The sequence below is a fragment of the Oncorhynchus keta genome, unplaced genomic scaffold, assembly GCF_023373465.1.
Source record: "Oncorhynchus keta strain PuntledgeMale-10-30-2019 unplaced genomic scaffold, Oket_V2 Un_contig_11598_pilon_pilon, whole genome shotgun sequence".
In the NCBI taxonomy this organism is placed as follows: domain Eukaryota; kingdom Metazoa; phylum Chordata; class Actinopteri; order Salmoniformes; family Salmonidae; genus Oncorhynchus; species Oncorhynchus keta.
Genome location: NW_026277556.1, coordinates 10,001 through 24,404, shown reverse-complemented (window position 1 = coordinate 24,404; position 14,404 = coordinate 10,001). Strand labels below are relative to the sequence as shown.

The 14,404-nt window shown below is 43.3% G+C and overlaps 36 non-coding genes and 4 pseudogenes across 36 annotated transcripts; all 40 read right to left on the bottom strand.

The window, feature by feature from the left end:
* Positions 1 to 136: 136 nt before the first annotated feature.
* Positions 137 to 255, bottom strand: LOC127917482 (5S ribosomal RNA). The gene has a single exon (XR_008097461.1). It is a non-coding gene; the product is annotated as a 5S ribosomal RNA (ribosomal RNA).
* A 240-nt stretch (positions 256 to 495) lies between these two features.
* On the bottom strand, positions 496 to 614 carry LOC127917481 (5S ribosomal RNA). Its single transcript, XR_008097460.1, has one exon. It is a non-coding gene; the product is annotated as a 5S ribosomal RNA (ribosomal RNA).
* A 248-nt stretch (positions 615 to 862) lies between these two features.
* On the bottom strand, positions 863 to 978 carry LOC127917522 (5S ribosomal RNA). The gene has a single exon (XR_008097505.1). It is a non-coding gene; the product is annotated as a 5S ribosomal RNA (ribosomal RNA).
* A 241-nt stretch (positions 979 to 1,219) lies between these two features.
* Positions 1,220 to 1,338, bottom strand: LOC127917480 (5S ribosomal RNA). The gene has a single exon (XR_008097458.1). It is a non-coding gene; the product is annotated as a 5S ribosomal RNA (ribosomal RNA).
* Positions 1,339 to 1,579: 241 nt separating this feature from the next.
* Positions 1,580 to 1,698, bottom strand: LOC127917479 (5S ribosomal RNA). The gene has a single exon (XR_008097457.1). It is a non-coding gene; the product is annotated as a 5S ribosomal RNA (ribosomal RNA).
* A 241-nt stretch (positions 1,699 to 1,939) lies between these two features.
* Positions 1,940 to 2,058, bottom strand: LOC127917478 (5S ribosomal RNA). Its single transcript, XR_008097456.1, has one exon. It is a non-coding gene; the product is annotated as a 5S ribosomal RNA (ribosomal RNA).
* A 242-nt stretch (positions 2,059 to 2,300) lies between these two features.
* On the bottom strand, positions 2,301 to 2,419 carry LOC127917578 (5S ribosomal RNA). Its single transcript, XR_008097552.1, has one exon. It is a non-coding gene; the product is annotated as a 5S ribosomal RNA (ribosomal RNA).
* A 230-nt stretch (positions 2,420 to 2,649) lies between these two features.
* LOC127917577 (5S ribosomal RNA) lies at positions 2,650 to 2,768 on the bottom strand. Its single transcript, XR_008097551.1, has one exon. It is a non-coding gene; the product is annotated as a 5S ribosomal RNA (ribosomal RNA).
* A 242-nt stretch (positions 2,769 to 3,010) lies between these two features.
* On the bottom strand, positions 3,011 to 3,129 carry LOC127917576 (5S ribosomal RNA). The gene has a single exon (XR_008097550.1). It is a non-coding gene; the product is annotated as a 5S ribosomal RNA (ribosomal RNA).
* A 241-nt stretch (positions 3,130 to 3,370) lies between these two features.
* Positions 3,371 to 3,488, bottom strand: LOC127917529 (uncharacterized; annotated as a pseudogene).
* Positions 3,489 to 3,729: 241 nt separating this feature from the next.
* LOC127917575 (5S ribosomal RNA) lies at positions 3,730 to 3,848 on the bottom strand. Its single transcript, XR_008097549.1, has one exon. It is a non-coding gene; the product is annotated as a 5S ribosomal RNA (ribosomal RNA).
* A 244-nt stretch (positions 3,849 to 4,092) lies between these two features.
* LOC127917574 (5S ribosomal RNA) lies at positions 4,093 to 4,211 on the bottom strand. The gene has a single exon (XR_008097548.1). It is a non-coding gene; the product is annotated as a 5S ribosomal RNA (ribosomal RNA).
* Positions 4,212 to 4,451: 240 nt separating this feature from the next.
* On the bottom strand, positions 4,452 to 4,570 carry LOC127917572 (5S ribosomal RNA). The gene has a single exon (XR_008097546.1). It is a non-coding gene; the product is annotated as a 5S ribosomal RNA (ribosomal RNA).
* Positions 4,571 to 4,811: 241 nt separating this feature from the next.
* Positions 4,812 to 4,930, bottom strand: LOC127917570 (5S ribosomal RNA). Its single transcript, XR_008097545.1, has one exon. It is a non-coding gene; the product is annotated as a 5S ribosomal RNA (ribosomal RNA).
* Positions 4,931 to 5,172: 242 nt separating this feature from the next.
* LOC127917569 (5S ribosomal RNA) lies at positions 5,173 to 5,291 on the bottom strand. Its single transcript, XR_008097544.1, has one exon. It is a non-coding gene; the product is annotated as a 5S ribosomal RNA (ribosomal RNA).
* Positions 5,292 to 5,532: 241 nt separating this feature from the next.
* Positions 5,533 to 5,651, bottom strand: LOC127917568 (5S ribosomal RNA). The gene has a single exon (XR_008097543.1). It is a non-coding gene; the product is annotated as a 5S ribosomal RNA (ribosomal RNA).
* Positions 5,652 to 5,892: 241 nt separating this feature from the next.
* LOC127917530 (uncharacterized) lies at positions 5,893 to 6,009 on the bottom strand (annotated as a pseudogene).
* A 242-nt stretch (positions 6,010 to 6,251) lies between these two features.
* LOC127917567 (5S ribosomal RNA) lies at positions 6,252 to 6,370 on the bottom strand. Its single transcript, XR_008097542.1, has one exon. It is a non-coding gene; the product is annotated as a 5S ribosomal RNA (ribosomal RNA).
* A 240-nt stretch (positions 6,371 to 6,610) lies between these two features.
* LOC127917566 (5S ribosomal RNA) lies at positions 6,611 to 6,729 on the bottom strand. Its single transcript, XR_008097541.1, has one exon. It is a non-coding gene; the product is annotated as a 5S ribosomal RNA (ribosomal RNA).
* A 239-nt stretch (positions 6,730 to 6,968) lies between these two features.
* On the bottom strand, positions 6,969 to 7,087 carry LOC127917565 (5S ribosomal RNA). The gene has a single exon (XR_008097540.1). It is a non-coding gene; the product is annotated as a 5S ribosomal RNA (ribosomal RNA).
* Positions 7,088 to 7,329: 242 nt separating this feature from the next.
* LOC127917528 (uncharacterized) lies at positions 7,330 to 7,448 on the bottom strand (annotated as a pseudogene).
* A 239-nt stretch (positions 7,449 to 7,687) lies between these two features.
* Positions 7,688 to 7,806, bottom strand: LOC127917564 (5S ribosomal RNA). Its single transcript, XR_008097539.1, has one exon. It is a non-coding gene; the product is annotated as a 5S ribosomal RNA (ribosomal RNA).
* A 241-nt stretch (positions 7,807 to 8,047) lies between these two features.
* On the bottom strand, positions 8,048 to 8,166 carry LOC127917563 (5S ribosomal RNA). Its single transcript, XR_008097538.1, has one exon. It is a non-coding gene; the product is annotated as a 5S ribosomal RNA (ribosomal RNA).
* A 241-nt stretch (positions 8,167 to 8,407) lies between these two features.
* On the bottom strand, positions 8,408 to 8,525 carry LOC127917520 (5S ribosomal RNA). The gene has a single exon (XR_008097503.1). It is a non-coding gene; the product is annotated as a 5S ribosomal RNA (ribosomal RNA).
* Positions 8,526 to 8,767: 242 nt separating this feature from the next.
* LOC127917562 (5S ribosomal RNA) lies at positions 8,768 to 8,886 on the bottom strand. The gene has a single exon (XR_008097537.1). It is a non-coding gene; the product is annotated as a 5S ribosomal RNA (ribosomal RNA).
* Positions 8,887 to 9,128: 242 nt separating this feature from the next.
* LOC127917560 (5S ribosomal RNA) lies at positions 9,129 to 9,247 on the bottom strand. The gene has a single exon (XR_008097535.1). It is a non-coding gene; the product is annotated as a 5S ribosomal RNA (ribosomal RNA).
* A 241-nt stretch (positions 9,248 to 9,488) lies between these two features.
* LOC127917559 (5S ribosomal RNA) lies at positions 9,489 to 9,607 on the bottom strand. Its single transcript, XR_008097534.1, has one exon. It is a non-coding gene; the product is annotated as a 5S ribosomal RNA (ribosomal RNA).
* Positions 9,608 to 9,848: 241 nt separating this feature from the next.
* On the bottom strand, positions 9,849 to 9,967 carry LOC127917558 (5S ribosomal RNA). Its single transcript, XR_008097533.1, has one exon. It is a non-coding gene; the product is annotated as a 5S ribosomal RNA (ribosomal RNA).
* A 242-nt stretch (positions 9,968 to 10,209) lies between these two features.
* Positions 10,210 to 10,328, bottom strand: LOC127917557 (5S ribosomal RNA). Its single transcript, XR_008097532.1, has one exon. It is a non-coding gene; the product is annotated as a 5S ribosomal RNA (ribosomal RNA).
* A 242-nt stretch (positions 10,329 to 10,570) lies between these two features.
* On the bottom strand, positions 10,571 to 10,689 carry LOC127917556 (5S ribosomal RNA). Its single transcript, XR_008097531.1, has one exon. It is a non-coding gene; the product is annotated as a 5S ribosomal RNA (ribosomal RNA).
* Positions 10,690 to 10,930: 241 nt separating this feature from the next.
* Positions 10,931 to 11,049, bottom strand: LOC127917555 (5S ribosomal RNA). The gene has a single exon (XR_008097530.1). It is a non-coding gene; the product is annotated as a 5S ribosomal RNA (ribosomal RNA).
* Positions 11,050 to 11,291: 242 nt separating this feature from the next.
* Positions 11,292 to 11,410, bottom strand: LOC127917554 (5S ribosomal RNA). Its single transcript, XR_008097529.1, has one exon. It is a non-coding gene; the product is annotated as a 5S ribosomal RNA (ribosomal RNA).
* Positions 11,411 to 11,651: 241 nt separating this feature from the next.
* LOC127917553 (5S ribosomal RNA) lies at positions 11,652 to 11,770 on the bottom strand. Its single transcript, XR_008097528.1, has one exon. It is a non-coding gene; the product is annotated as a 5S ribosomal RNA (ribosomal RNA).
* Positions 11,771 to 12,011: 241 nt separating this feature from the next.
* On the bottom strand, positions 12,012 to 12,130 carry LOC127917552 (5S ribosomal RNA). Its single transcript, XR_008097527.1, has one exon. It is a non-coding gene; the product is annotated as a 5S ribosomal RNA (ribosomal RNA).
* Positions 12,131 to 12,372: 242 nt separating this feature from the next.
* Positions 12,373 to 12,491, bottom strand: LOC127917551 (5S ribosomal RNA). Its single transcript, XR_008097526.1, has one exon. It is a non-coding gene; the product is annotated as a 5S ribosomal RNA (ribosomal RNA).
* Positions 12,492 to 12,733: 242 nt separating this feature from the next.
* On the bottom strand, positions 12,734 to 12,852 carry LOC127917549 (5S ribosomal RNA). Its single transcript, XR_008097524.1, has one exon. It is a non-coding gene; the product is annotated as a 5S ribosomal RNA (ribosomal RNA).
* Positions 12,853 to 13,093: 241 nt separating this feature from the next.
* LOC127917548 (5S ribosomal RNA) lies at positions 13,094 to 13,212 on the bottom strand. The gene has a single exon (XR_008097523.1). It is a non-coding gene; the product is annotated as a 5S ribosomal RNA (ribosomal RNA).
* Positions 13,213 to 13,454: 242 nt separating this feature from the next.
* On the bottom strand, positions 13,455 to 13,573 carry LOC127917547 (5S ribosomal RNA). The gene has a single exon (XR_008097522.1). It is a non-coding gene; the product is annotated as a 5S ribosomal RNA (ribosomal RNA).
* Positions 13,574 to 13,815: 242 nt separating this feature from the next.
* On the bottom strand, positions 13,816 to 13,934 carry LOC127917546 (5S ribosomal RNA). The gene has a single exon (XR_008097521.1). It is a non-coding gene; the product is annotated as a 5S ribosomal RNA (ribosomal RNA).
* Positions 13,935 to 14,175: 241 nt separating this feature from the next.
* Positions 14,176 to 14,292, bottom strand: LOC127917531 (uncharacterized; annotated as a pseudogene).
* Positions 14,293 to 14,404: the final 112 nt, after the last annotated feature.

Genomic DNA, 14,404 nt, shown 5'->3' with positions numbered 1-14,404 from the left:
AGAAATTGCATATACTGCAGCCATAATTTGTAGCACAGATTGTTGGATGAAATACAAACTAATCTTGCTTACTTATTTCAAAGCGAGGGCACATATTTCCGCCTTGTGGGAAGAAACGGACAAAGAGTTGACAAAAAGCTTACAACACCTGGTATTCCCAGGCGGTCTCCCATCCAAGTACTAACCAGGCCCGACCCTGCTTAGCTTCTGAGATCAGACGAGATCAGGCGTACTCAGGCCGGTGTGGTCGTAAGCGAGAAACTATCTCTTGGTGCACTATATAAAGTCAAAGTGAGTGTGATTAACAGCTGTTGCATTTTCACCATGTAGATAAGTATCTTTGTGTCAGTCAAAAAGTGGAAGAAATTGCATATACTGCAGCCATAATTTGTAGCACAGATTGTTGGATGAAATACAAACTAATCTTGCTTACTTATTTCAAAGCGAGGGCACATATTTCGCCTTGTGGGAAGAAACGGACAAAGAGTTGACAAAAGCTTACAACACCTGGTATTCCCAGGCGGTCTCCCATCCAAGTACTAACCAGGCCCGACCCTGCTTAGCTTCTGAGATCAGACGAGATCAGGCGTACTCAGGCCGGTGTGGTCGTAAGCGAGAAACTATCTCTTGGTGCACTATATAAAGTCAAAAAGTCAAAGAGTGTGATTAACAGCTGTTGCATTTTCACCATGTAGATAAGTATCTTTGTGTCAGTCAAAAAGTGGAAGAAATTGCATATACTGCAGCCATAATTTGTAGCACAGATTGTTGGATGAAATACAAACTAATCTTGCTTACTTATTTCAAAGCGAGGGCACATATTTCCGCCTTGTGGGAAGAAACGGACAAAGAGTTGACAAAAAGCTTACAACACCTGGTATTCCCAGGCGGTCTCCCATCCAAGTACTAACCAGGCCCGACCCTGCTTAGCTTCTGAGATCAGACGAGATCAGGCGTACTCAGGGTGTGGTCGTAAGCGAGAAACTATCTCTTGGTGCACTATATAAAGTCAAAGTGAGTGTGATTAACAGCTGTTGCATTTTCACCATGTAGATAAGTATCTTTGTGTCAGTCAAAAAGTGGAAGAAATTGCATATACTGCAGCCATAATTTGTAGCACAGATTGTTGGATGAAATACAAACTAATCTTGCTTACTTATTTCAAAGCGAGGGCACATATTTCCGCCTTGTGGGAAGAAACGGACAAAGAGTTGACAAAAGCTTACAACACCTGGTATTCCCAGGCGGTCTCCCATCCAAGTACTAACCAGGCCCGACCCTGCTTAGCTTCTGAGATCAGACGAGATCAGGCGTACTCAGGCCGGTGTGGTCGTAAGCGAGAAACTATCTCTTGGTGCACTATATAAAGTCAAAGTGAGTGTGATTAACAGCTGTTGCATTTTCACCATGTAGATAAGTATCTTTGTGTCAGTCAAAAAGTGGAAGAAATTGCATATACTCAGCCATAATTTGTAGCACAGATTGTTGGATGAAATACAAACTAATCTTGCTTACTTATTTCAAAGCGAGGGCACATATTTCCGCCTTGTGGGAAGAAACGGACAAAGAGTTGACAAAAAGCTTACAACACCTGGTATTCCCAGGCGGTCTCCCATCCAAGTACTAACCAGGCCCGACCCTGCTTAGCTTCTGAGATCAGACGAGATCAGGCGTACTCAGGCCGGTGTGGTCGTAAGCGAGAAACTATCTCTTGGTGCACTATATAAAGTCAAAGTGAGTGTGATTAACAGCTGTTGCATTTTCACCATGTAGATAAGTATCTTTGTGTCAGTCAAAAAGTGGAAGAAATTGCATATACTGCAGCCATAATTTGTAGCACAGATTGTTGGATGAAATACAAACTAATCTTGCTTACTTATTTCAAAGCGAGGGCACATATTTCCGCCTTGTGGGAAGAAACGGACAAAGAGTTGACAAAAGCTTACAACACCTGGTATTCCCAGGCGGTCTCCCATCCAAGTACTAACCAGGCCCGACCCTGCTTAGCTTCTGAGATCAGACGAGATCAGGCGTACTCAGGCCGGTGTGGTCGTAAGCGAGAAACTATCTCTTGGTGCACTATATAAAGTCAAAGTGAGTGTGATTAACAGCTGTTGCATTTTCACCATGTAGATAAGTATCTTTGTGTCAGTCAAAAAGTGGAAGAAATTGCATATACTGCAGCCATAATTTGTAGCACGGATTGTTGGATGAAATACAAACTAATCTTGCTTACTTATTTCAAAGCGAGGGCACATATTTCCGCCTTGTGGGAAGAAACGGACAAAGAGTTGACAAAAAGCTTACAACACCTGGTATTCCCAGGCGGTCTCCCATCCAAGTACTAACCAGGCCCGACCCTGCTTAGCTTCTGAGATCAGACGAGATCAGGCGTACTCAGGCCGGTGTGGTCGTAAGCGAGAAACTTTCTCTCGGTGCACTATATAAAGTCAAAGTGAGCTGTTGCATTTTCACCATGTAGATAAGTATCTTTGTGTCACTCAAAAAGTGGAAGAAATTGCATATACTGCAGCCATAATTTGTAGCACAGATTGTTGGATGAAATACAAACTAATCTTGCTTACTTATTTCAAAGCGAGGGCACATATTTCCGCCTTGTGGGAAGAAACGGACAAAGAGTTGACAAAAAGCTTACAACACCTGGTATTCCCAGGCGGTCTCCCATCCAAGTACTAACCAGGCCCGACCCTGCTTAGCTTCTGAGATCAGACGAGATCAGGCGTACTCAGGCCGGTGTGGTCGTAAGCGAGAAACTATCTCTTGGTGCACTATATAAAGTCAAAGTGAGTGTGATTAACAGCTGTTGCATTTTCACCATGTAGATAAGTATCTTTGTGTCAGTCAAAAAGTGGAAGAAATTGCATATACTGCAGCCATAATTTGTAGCACAGATTGTTGGATGAAATACAAACTAATCTTGCTTACTTTTTCAAAAGCGAGGGCACATATTTCCGCCTTGTGGGAAGAAACGGACAAAGAGTTGACAAAAAGCTTACAACACCTGGTATTCCCAGGCGGTCTCCCATCCAAGTACTAACCAGGCCCGACCCTGCTTAGCTTCTGAGATCAGACGAGATCAGGCGTACTCAGGCCGGTGTGGTCGTAAGCGAGAAACTATCTCTTGGTGCACTATATAAAGTCAAAGTGAGTGTGATTAACAGCTGTTGCATTTTCACCATGTAGATAAGTATCTTTGTGTCAGTCAAAAAGTGGAAGAAATTGCATATACTGCAGCCATAATTTGTAGCACAGATTGTTGGATGAAATACAAACTAATCTTGCTTACTTATTTCAAAGCGAGGGCACATATTTCCGCCTTGTGGGAAGAAACGGACAAAGAGTTGACAAAAGCTTACAACACCTGGTATTCCCAGGCGGTCTCCCATCCAAGTACTAACCAGGCCCGACCCTGCTTAGCTTCTGAGATAGACGAGATCAGGCGTACTCAGGCCGGTGTGGTCGTAAGCGAGAAACTATCTCTTGGTGCACTATATAAAGTCAAAGTGAGTGTGATTAACAGCTGTTGCATTTTCACCATGTAGATAAGTATCTTTGTGTCAGTCAAAAAGTGGAAGAAATTGCATATACTGCAGCCATAATTTGTAGCACAGATTGTTGGATGAAATACAAACTAATCTTGCTTACTTATTTCAAAGCGAGGGCACATATTTCCGCCTTGTGGGAAGAAACGGACAAAGAGTTGACAAAAGCTTACAACACCTGGTATTCCCAGGCGGTCTCCCATCCAAGTACTAACCAGGCCCGACCCTGCTTAGCTTCTGAGATCAGACGAGATCAGGCGTACTCAGGCCGGTGTGGTCGTAAGCGAGAAACTATCTCTTGGTGCACTATATAAAGTCAAAGTGAGTGTGATTAACAGCTGTTGCATTTTCACCATGTAGATAAGTATCTTTGTGTCAGTCAGTCAAAGTGGAAGAAATTGCATATACTGCAGCCATAATTTGTAGCACAGATTGTTGGATGAAATACAAACTAATCTTGCTTACTTATTTCAAAGCGAGGGCACATATTTCCGCCTTGTGGGAAGAAACGGACAAAGAGTTGACAAAAAGCTTACAACACCTGGTATTCCCAGGCGGTCTCCCATCCAAGTACTAACCAGGCCCGACCCTGCTTAGCTTCTGAGATCAGACGAGATCAGGCGTACTCAGGCCGGTGTGGTCGTAAGCGAGAAACTATCTCTTGGTGCACTATATAAAGTCAAAGTGAGTGTGATTAACAGCTGTTGCATTTTCACCATGTAGATAAGTATCTTTGTGTCAGTCAAAAAGTGGAAGAAATTGCATATACTGCAGCCATAATTTGTAGCACAGATTGTTGGATGAAATACAAACTAATCTTGCTTACTTATTTCAAAGCGAGGGCACATATTTCCGCCTTGTGGGAAGAAACGGACAAAGAGTTGACAAAGCTTACAACACCTGGTATTCCCAGGCGGTCTCCCATCCAAGTACTAACCAGGCCCGACCCTGCTTAGCTTCTGAGATCAGACGAGATCAGGCGTACTCAGGCCGGTGTGGTCGTAAGCGAGAAACTATCTCTTGGTGCACTATATAAAGTCAAAGTGAGTGTGATTAACAGCTGTTGCATTTTCACCATGTAGATAAGTATCTTTGTGTCAGTCAAAAAGTGGAAGAAATTGCATATACTGCAGCCATAATTTGTAGCACAGATTGTTGGATGAAATACAAACTAATCTTGCTTACTTATTTCAAAGCGAGGGCACATATTTCCGCCTTGTGGGAAGAAACGGACAAAGAGTTGACAAAAGCTTACAACACCTGGTATTCCCAGGCGGTCTCCCATCCAAGTACTAACCAGGCCCGACCCTGCTTAGCTTCTGAGATCAGACGAGATCAGGCGTACTCAGGCCGGTGTGGTCGTAAGCGAGAAACTATCTCTTGGTGCACTATATAAAGTCAAAGTGAGTGTGATTAACAGCTGTTGCATTTTCACCATGTAGATAAGTATCTTTGTGTCAGTCAAAAAGTGGAAGAAATTGCATATACTGCAGCCATAATTTGTAGCACAGATTGTTGGATGAAATACAAACTAATCTTGCTTACTTATTTCAAAGCGAGGGCACATATTTCCGCCTTGTGGGAAGAAACGGACAAAGAGTTGACAAAAAGCTTACAACACCTGGTATTCCCAGGCGGTCTCCCATCCAAGTACTAACCAGGCCCGACCCTGCTTAGCTTCTGAGATCAGACGAGATCAGGCGTACTCAGGCCGGTGTGGTCGTAAGCGAGAAACTATCTCTTGGTGCACTATATAAAGTCAAAGTGAGTGTGATTAACAGCTGTTGCATTTTCACCATGTAGATAAGTATCTTTGTGTCAGTCAAAAAGTGGAAGAAATTGCATATACTGCAGCCATAATTTGTAGCACAGATTGTTGGATGAAATACAAACTAATCTTGCTTACTTATTTCAAAGCGAGGGCACATATTTCCGCCTTGTGGGAAGAAACGGACAAAGAGTTGACAAAAGCTTACAACACCTGGTATTCCCAGGCGGTCTCCCATCCAAGTACTAACCAGGCCCGACCCTGCTTAGCTTCTGAGATCAGACGAGATCAGGCGTACTCAGGCCGGTGTGGTCGTAAGCGAGAAACTATCTCTTGGTGCACTATATAAAGTCAAAGTGAGTGTGATTAACAGCTGTTGCATTTTCACCATGTAGATAAGTATCTTTGTGTCAGTCAAAAAGTGGAAGAAATTGCATATACTGCAGCCATAATTTGTAGCACAGATTGTTGGATGAAATACAAACTAATCTTGCTTACTTATTTCAAAGCGAGGGCACATATTTCCGCCTTGTGGGAAGAAACGGACAAAGAGTTGACAAAAGCTTACAACACCTGGTATTCCCAGGCGGTCTCCCATCCAAGTACTAACCAGGCCACCCTGCTTAGCTTCTGAGATCAGACGAGATCAGGCGTACTCAGGCCGGTGTGGTCGTAAGCGAGAAACTATCTCTTGGTGCACTATATAAAGTCAAAGTGAGTGTGATTAACAGCTGTTGCATTTTCACCATGTAGATAAGTATCTTTGTGTCAGTCAAAAAGTGGAAGAAATTGCATATACTGCAGCCATAATTTGTAGCACAGATTGTTGGATGAAATACAAACTAATCTTGCTTACTTATTTCAAAGCGAGGGCACATATTTCCGCCTTGTGGGAAGAAACGGACAAAGAGTTGACAAAAAGCTTACAACACCTGGTATTCCCAGGCGGTCTCCCATCCAAGTACTAACCAGGCCCGACCCTGCTTAGCTTCTGAGATCAGACGAGATCAGGCGTACTCAGGCCGGTGTGGTCGTAAGCGAGAAACTATCTCTTGGTGCACTATATAAAGTCAAAGTGAGTGTGATTAACAGCTGTTGCATTTTCACCATGTAGATAGTATCTTTGTGTCAGTCAAAAAGTGGAAGAAATTGCATATACTGCAGCCATAATTTGTAGCACAGATTGTTGGATGAAATACAAACTAATCTTGCTTACTTATTTCAAAGCGAGGGCACATATTTCCGCCTTGTGGGAAGAAACGGACAAAGAGTTGACAAAAGCTTACAACACCTGGTATTCCCAGGCGGTCTCCCATCCAAGTACTAACCAGGCCCGACCCTGCTTAGCTTCTGAGATCAGACGAGATCAGGCGTACTCAGGCCGGTGTGGTCGTAAGCGAGAAACTATCTCTTGGTGCACTATATAAAGTCAAAGTGAGTGTGATTAACAGCTGTTGCATTTTCACCATGTAGATAAGTATCTTTGTGTCAGTCAAAAAGTGGAAGAAATTGCATATACTGCAGCCATAATTTGTAGCACAGATTGTTGGATGAAATACAAACTAATCTTGCTTACTTATTTCAAAGCGAGGGCACATATTTCCGCCTTGTGGAGAAACGGACAAAGAGTTGACAAAAGCTTACAACACCTGGTATTCCCAGGCGGTCTCCCATCCAAGTACTAACCAGGCCCGACCCTGCTTAGCTTCTGAGATCAGACGAGATCAGGCGTACTCAGGCCGGTGTGGTCGTAAGCGAGAAACTATCTCTTGGTGCACTATATAAAGTCAAAGTGAGTGTGATTAACAGCTGTTGCATTTTCACCATGTAGATAAGTATCTTTGTGTCAGTCAAAAAGTGGAAGAAATTGCATATACTGCAGCCATAATTTGTAGCACAGATTGTTGGATGAAATACAAACTAATCTTGCTTACTTATTTCAAAGCGAGGGCACATATTTCCGCCTTGTGGGAAGAAACGGACAAAGAGTTGACAAAAAGCTTACAACACCTGGTATTCCCAGGCGGTCTCCCATCCAAGTACTAACCAGGCCCGACCCTGCTTAGCTTCTGAGATCAGACGAGATCAGGCGTACTCAGGCCGGTGTGGTCGTGCGAGAAACTATCTCTTGGTGCACTATATAAAGTCAAAGTGAGTGTGATTAACAGCTGTTGCATTTTCACCATGTAGATAAGTATCTTTGTGTCAGTCAAAAAGTGGAAGAAATTGCATATACTGCAGCCATAATTTGTAGCACAGATTGTTGGATGAAATACAAACTAATCTTGCTTACTTATTTCAAAGCGAGGGCACATATTTCCGCCTTGTGGGAAGAAACGGACAAAGAGTTGACAAAAGCTTACAACACCTGGTATTCCCAGGCGGTCTCCCATCCAAGTACTAACCAGGCCCGACCCTGCTTAGCTTCTGAGATCAGACGAGATCAGGCGTACTCAGGCCGGTGTGGTCGTAAGCGAGAAACTATCTCTTGGTGCACTATATAAAGTCAAAGTGAGTGTGATTAACAGCTGTTGCATTTTCACCATGTAGATAAGTATCTTTGTGTCAGTCAAAAAGTGGAAGAAATTGCATATACTGCAGCCATAATTTTAGCACAGATTGTTGGATGAAATACAAACTAATCTTGCTTACTTATTTCAAAGCGAGGGCACATATTTCCGCCTTGTGGGAAGAAACGGACAAAGAGTTGACAAAAAGCTTACAACACCTGGTATTCCCAGGCGGTCTCCCATCCAAGTACTAACCAGGCCCGACCCTGCTTAGCTTCTGAGATCAGACGAGATCAGGCGTACTCAGGCCGGTGTGGTCGTAAGCGAGAAACTATCTCTTGGTGCACTATATAAAGTCAAAGTGAGTGTGATTAACAGCTGTTGCATTTTCACCATGTAGATAAGTATCTTTGTGTCAGTCAAAAAGTGGAAGAAATTGCATATACTGCAGCCATAATTTGTAGCACAGATTGTTGGATGAAATACAAACTAATCTTGCTTACTTATTTCAAAGCGAGGGCACATATTTCCGCCTTGTGGGAAGAAACGGACAAAGAGTTGACAAAAGCTTACAACACCTGGTATTCCCAGGCGGTCTCCATCCAAGTACTAACCAGGCCCGACCCTGCTTAGCTTCTGAGATCAGACGAGATCAGGCGTACTCAGGCCGGTGTGGTCGTAAGCGAGAAACTATCTCTTGGTGCACTATATAAAGTCAAAGTGAGTGTGATTAACAGCTGTTGCATTTTCACCATGTAGATAAGTATCTTTGTGTCAGTCAAAAAGTGGAAGAAATTGCATATACTGCAGCCATAATTTGTAGCACAGATTGTTGGATGAAATACAAACTAATCTTGCTTACTTATTTCAAAGCGAGGGCACATATTTCCGCCTTGTGGGAAGAAACGGACAAAGAGTTGACAAAAAGCTTACAACACCTGGTATTCCCAGGCGGTCTCCCATCCAAGTACTAACCAGGCCCGACCCTGCTTAGCTTCTGAGATCAGACGAGATCAGGCGTACTCAGGCCGGTGTGGTCGTAAGCGAGAAACTATCTCTTGGTGCACTATATAAAGTCAAAGTGAGTGTGATTAACAGCTGTTGCATTTTCACCATGTAGATAAGTATCTTTGTGTCAGTCAAAAAGTGGAAGAAATTGCATATACTGCAGCCATAATTTGTAGCACAGATTGTTGGATGAAATACAAACTAATCTTGCTTACTTATTTCAAAGCGAGGGCACATATTTCCGCCTTGTGGGAAGAAACGGACAAAGAGTTGACAAAAAGCTTACAACACCTGGTATTCCCAGGCGGTCTCCCATCCAAGTACTAACCAGGCCCGACCCTGCTTAGCTTCTGAGATCAGACGAGATCAGGCGTACTCAGGCCGGTGTGGTCGTAAGCGAGAAACTATCTCTTGGTGCACTATATAAAGTCAAAGTGAGTGTGATTAACAGCTGTTGCATTTTCACCATGTAGATAAGTATCTTTGTGTCAGTCAAAAAGTGGAAGAAATTGCATATACTGCAGCCATAATTTGTAGCACAGATTGTTGGATGAAATACAAACTAATCTTGCTTACTTATTTCAAAGCGAGGGCACATATTTCCGCCTTGTGGGAAGAAACGGACAAAGAGTTGACAAAAGCTTACAACACCTGGTATTCCCAGGCGGTCTCCCATCCAAGTACTAACCAGGCCCGACCCTGCTTAGCTTCTGAGATCAGACGAGATCAGGCGTACTCAGGCCGGTGTGGTCGTAAGCGAGAAACTATCTCTTGGTGCACTATATAAAGTCAAAGTGAGTGTGATTAACAGCTGTTGCATTTTCACCATGTAGATAAGTATCTTTGTGTCAGTCAAAAAGTGGAAGAAATTGCATATACTGCAGCCATAATTTGTAGCACAGATTGTTGGATGAAATACAAACTAATCTTGCTTACTTATTTCAAAGCGAGGGCACATATTTCCGCCTTGTGGGAAGAAACGGACAAAGAGTTGACAAAAGCTTACAACACCTGGTATTCCCAGGCGGTCTCCCATCCAAGTACTAACCAGGCCCGACCCTGCTTAGCTTCTGAGATCAGACGAGATCAGGCGTACTCAGGCCGGTGTGGTCGTAAGCGAGAAACTATCTCTTGGTGCACTATATAAAGTCAAAGTGAGTGTGATTAACAGCTGTTGCATTTTCACCATGTAGATAAGTATCTTTGTGTCAGTCAAAAAGTGGAAGAAATTGCATATACTGCAGCCATAATTTGTAGCACAGATTGTTGGATGAAATACAAACTAATCTTGCTTACTTATTTCAAAGCGAGGGCACATATTTCCGCCTTGTGGGAAGAAACGGACAAAGAGTTGACAAAAAGCTTACAACACCTGGTATTCCCAGGCGGTCTCCCATCCAAGTACTAACCAGGCCCGACCCTGCTTAGCTTCTGAGATCAGACGAGATCAGGCGTACTCAGGCCGGTGTGGTCGTAAGCGAGAAACTATCTCTTGGTGCACTATATAAAGTCAAAGTGAGTGTGATTAACAGCTGTTGCATTTTCACCATGTAGATAAGTATCTTTGTGTCAGTCAAAAAGTGGAAGAAATTGCATATACTGCAGCCATAATTTGTAGCACAGATTGTTGGATGAAATACAAACTAATCTTGCTTACTTATTTCAAAGCGAGGGCACATATTTCCGCCTTGTGGGAAGAAACGGACAAAGAGTTGACAAAAAGCTTACAACACCTGGTATTCCCAGGCGGTCTCCCATCCAAGTACTAACCAGGCCCGACCCTGCTTAGCTTCTGAGATCAGACGAGATCAGGCGTACTCAGGCCGGTGTGGTCGTAAGCGAGAAACTATCTCTTGGTGCACTATATAAAGTCAAAGTGAGTGTGATTAACAGCTGTTGCATTTTCACCATGTAGATAAGTATCTTTGTGTCAGTCAAAAAGTGGAAGAAATTGCATATACTGCAGCCATAATTTGTAGCACAGATTGTTGGATGAAATACAAACTAATCTTGCTTACTTATTTCAAAGCGAGGGCACATATTTCCGCCTTGTGGGAAGAAACGGACAAAGAGTTGACAAAAGCTTACAACACCTGGTATTCCCAGGCGGTCTCCCATCCAAGTACTAACCAGGCCCGACCCTGCTTAGCTTCTGAGATCAGACGAGATCAGGCGTACTCAGGCCGGTGTGGTCGTAAGCGAGAAACTATCTCTTGGTGCACTATATAAAGTCAAAGTGAGTGTGATTAACAGCTGTTGCATTTTCACCATGTAGATAAGTATCTTTGTGTCAGTCAAAAAGTGGAAGAAATTGCATATACTGCAGCCATAATTTGTAGCACAGATTGTTGGATGAAATACAAACTAATCTTGCTTACTTATTTCAAAGCGAGGGCACATATTTCCGCCTTGTGGGAAGAAACGGACAAAGAGTTGACAAAAAGCTTACAACACCTGGTATTCCCAGGCGGTCTCCCATCCAAGTACTAACCAGGCCCGACCCTGCTTAGCTTCTGAGATCAGACGAGATCAGGCGTACTCAGGCCGGTGTGGTCGTAAGCGAGAAACTATCTCTTGGTGCACTATATAAAGTCAAAGTGAGTGTGATTAACAGCTGTTGCATTTTCACCATGTAGATAAGTATCTTTGTGTCAGTCAAAAAGTGGAAGAAATTGCATATACTGCAGCCATAATTTGTAGCACAGATTGTTGGATGAAATACAAACTAATCTTGCTTACTTATTTCAAAGCGAGGGCACATATTTCCGCCTTGTGGGAAGAAACGGACAAAGAGTTGACAAAAGCTTACAACACCTGGTATTCCCAGGCGGTCTCCCATCCAAGTACTAACCAGGCCCGACCCTGCTTAGCTTCTGAGATCAGACGAGATCAGGCGTACTCAGGCCGGTGTGGTCGTAAGCGAGAAACTATCTCTTGGTGCACTATATAAAGTCAAAGTGAGTGTGATTAACAGCTGTTGCATTTTCACCATGTAGATAAGTATCTTTGTGTCAGTCAAAAAGTGGAAGAAATTGCATATACTGCAGCCATAATTTGTAGCACAGATTGTTGGATGAAATACAAACTAATCTTGCTTACTTATTTCAAAGCGAGGGCACATATTTCCGCCTTGTGGGAAGAAACGGACAAAGAGTTGACAAAAGCTTACAACACCTGGTATTCCCAGGCGGTCTCCCATCCAAGTACTAACCAGGCCCGACCCTGCTTAGCTTCTGAGATCAGACGAGATCAGGCGTACTCAGGCCGGTGTGGTCGTAAGCGAGAAACTATCTCTTGGTGCACTATATAAAGTCAAAGTGAGTGTGATTAACAGCTGTTGCATTTTCACCATGTAGATAAGTATCTTTGTGTCAGTCAAAAAGTGGAAGAAATTGCATATACTGCAGCCATAATTTGTAGCACAGATTGTTGGATGAAATACAAACTAATCTTGCTTACTTATTTCAAAGCGAGGGCACATATTTCCGCCTTGTGGGAAGAAACGGACAAAGAGTTGACAAAAAGCTTACAACACCTGGTATTCCCAGGCGGTCTCCCATCCAAGTACTAACCAGGCCCGACCCTGCTTAGCTTCTGAGATCAGACGAGATCAGGCGTACTCAGGCCGGTGTGGTCGTAAGCGAGAAACTATCTCTTGGTGCACTATATAAAGTCAAAGTGAGTGTGATTAACAGCTGTTGCATTTTCACCATGTAGATAAGTATCTTTGTGTCAGTCAAAAAGTGGAAGAAATTGCATATACTGCAGCCATAATTTGTAGCACAGATTGTTGGATGAAATACAAACTAATCTTGCTTACTTATTTCAAAGCGAGGGCACATATTTCCGCCTTGTGGGAAGAAACGGACAAAGAGTTGACAAAAAGCTTACAACACCTGGTATTCCCAGGCGGTCTCCCATCCAAGTACTAACCAGGCCCGACCCTGCTTAGCTTCTGAGATCAGACGAGATCAGGCGTACTCAGGCCGGTGTGGTCGTAAGCGAGAAACTATCTCTTGGTGCACTATATAAAGTCAAAGTGAGTGTGATTAACAGCTGTTGCATTTTCACCATGTAGATAAGTATCTTTGTGTCAGTCAAAAAGTGGAAGAAATTGCATATACTGCAGCCATAATTTGTAGCACAGATTGTTGGATGAAATACAAACTAATCTTGCTTACTTATTTCAAAGCGAGGGCACATATTTCCGCCTTGTGGGAAGAAACGGACAAAGAGTTGACAAAAGCTTACAACACCTGGTATTCCCAGGCGGTCTCCCATCCAAGTACTAACCAGGCCCGACCCTGCTTAGCTTCTGAGATCAGACGAGATCAGGCGTACTCAGGCCGGTGTGGTCGTAAGCGAGAAACTATCTCTTGGTGCACTATATAAAGTCAAAGTGAGTGTGATTAACAGCTGTTGCATTTTCACCATGTAGATAAGTATCTTTGTGTCAGTCAAAAAGTGGAAGAAATTGCATATACTGCAGCCATAATTTGTAGCACAGATTGTTGGATGAAATACAAACTAATCTTGCTTACTTATTTCAAAGCGAGGGCACATATTTCCGCCTTGTGGGAAGAAACGGACAAAGAGTTGACAAAAAGCTTACAACACCTGGTATTCCCAGGCGGTCTCCCATCCAAGTACTAACCAGGCCCGACCCTGCTTAGCTTCTGAGATCAGACGAGATCAGGCGTACTCAGGCCGGTGTGGTCGTAAGCGAGAAACTATCTCTTGGTGCACTATATAAAGTCAAAGTGAGTGTGATTAACAGCTGTTGCATTTTCACCATGTAGATAAGTATCTTTGTGTCAGTCAAAAAGTGGAAGAAATTGCATATACTGCAGCCATAATTTGTAGCACAGATTGTTGGATGAAATACAAACTAATCTTGCTTACTTATTTCAAAGCGAGGGCACATATTTCCGCCTTGTGGGAAGAAACGGACAAAGAGTTGACAAAAAGCTTACAACACCTGGTATTCCCAGGCGGTCTCCCATCCAAGTACTAACCAGGCCCGACCCTGCTTAGCTTCTGAGATCAGACGAGATCAGGCGTACTCAGGCCGGTGTGGTCGTAAGCGAGAAACTATCTCTTGGTGCACTATATAAAGTCAAAGTGAGTGTGATTAACAGCTGTTGCATTTTCACCATGTAGATAAGTATCTTTGTGTCAGTCAAAAAGTGGAAGAAATTGCATATACTGCAGCCATAATTTGTAGCACAGATTGTTGGATGAAATACAAACTAATCTTGCTTACTTATTTCAAAGCGAGGGCACATATTTCCGCCTTGTGGGAAGAAACGGACAAAGAGTTGACAAAAGCTTACAACACCTGGTATTCCCAGGCGGTCTCCCATCCAAGTTAACCAGGCCCGACCCTGCTTAGCTTCTGAGATCAGACGAGATCAGGCGTACTCAGGCCGGTGTGGTCGTAAGCGAGAAACTATCTCTTGGTGCACTATATAAAGTCAAAGTGAGTGTGATTAACAGCTGTTGCATTTTCACCATGTAGATAAGTATCTTTGTGTCAGTCAAAAAGTGGAAGAAAT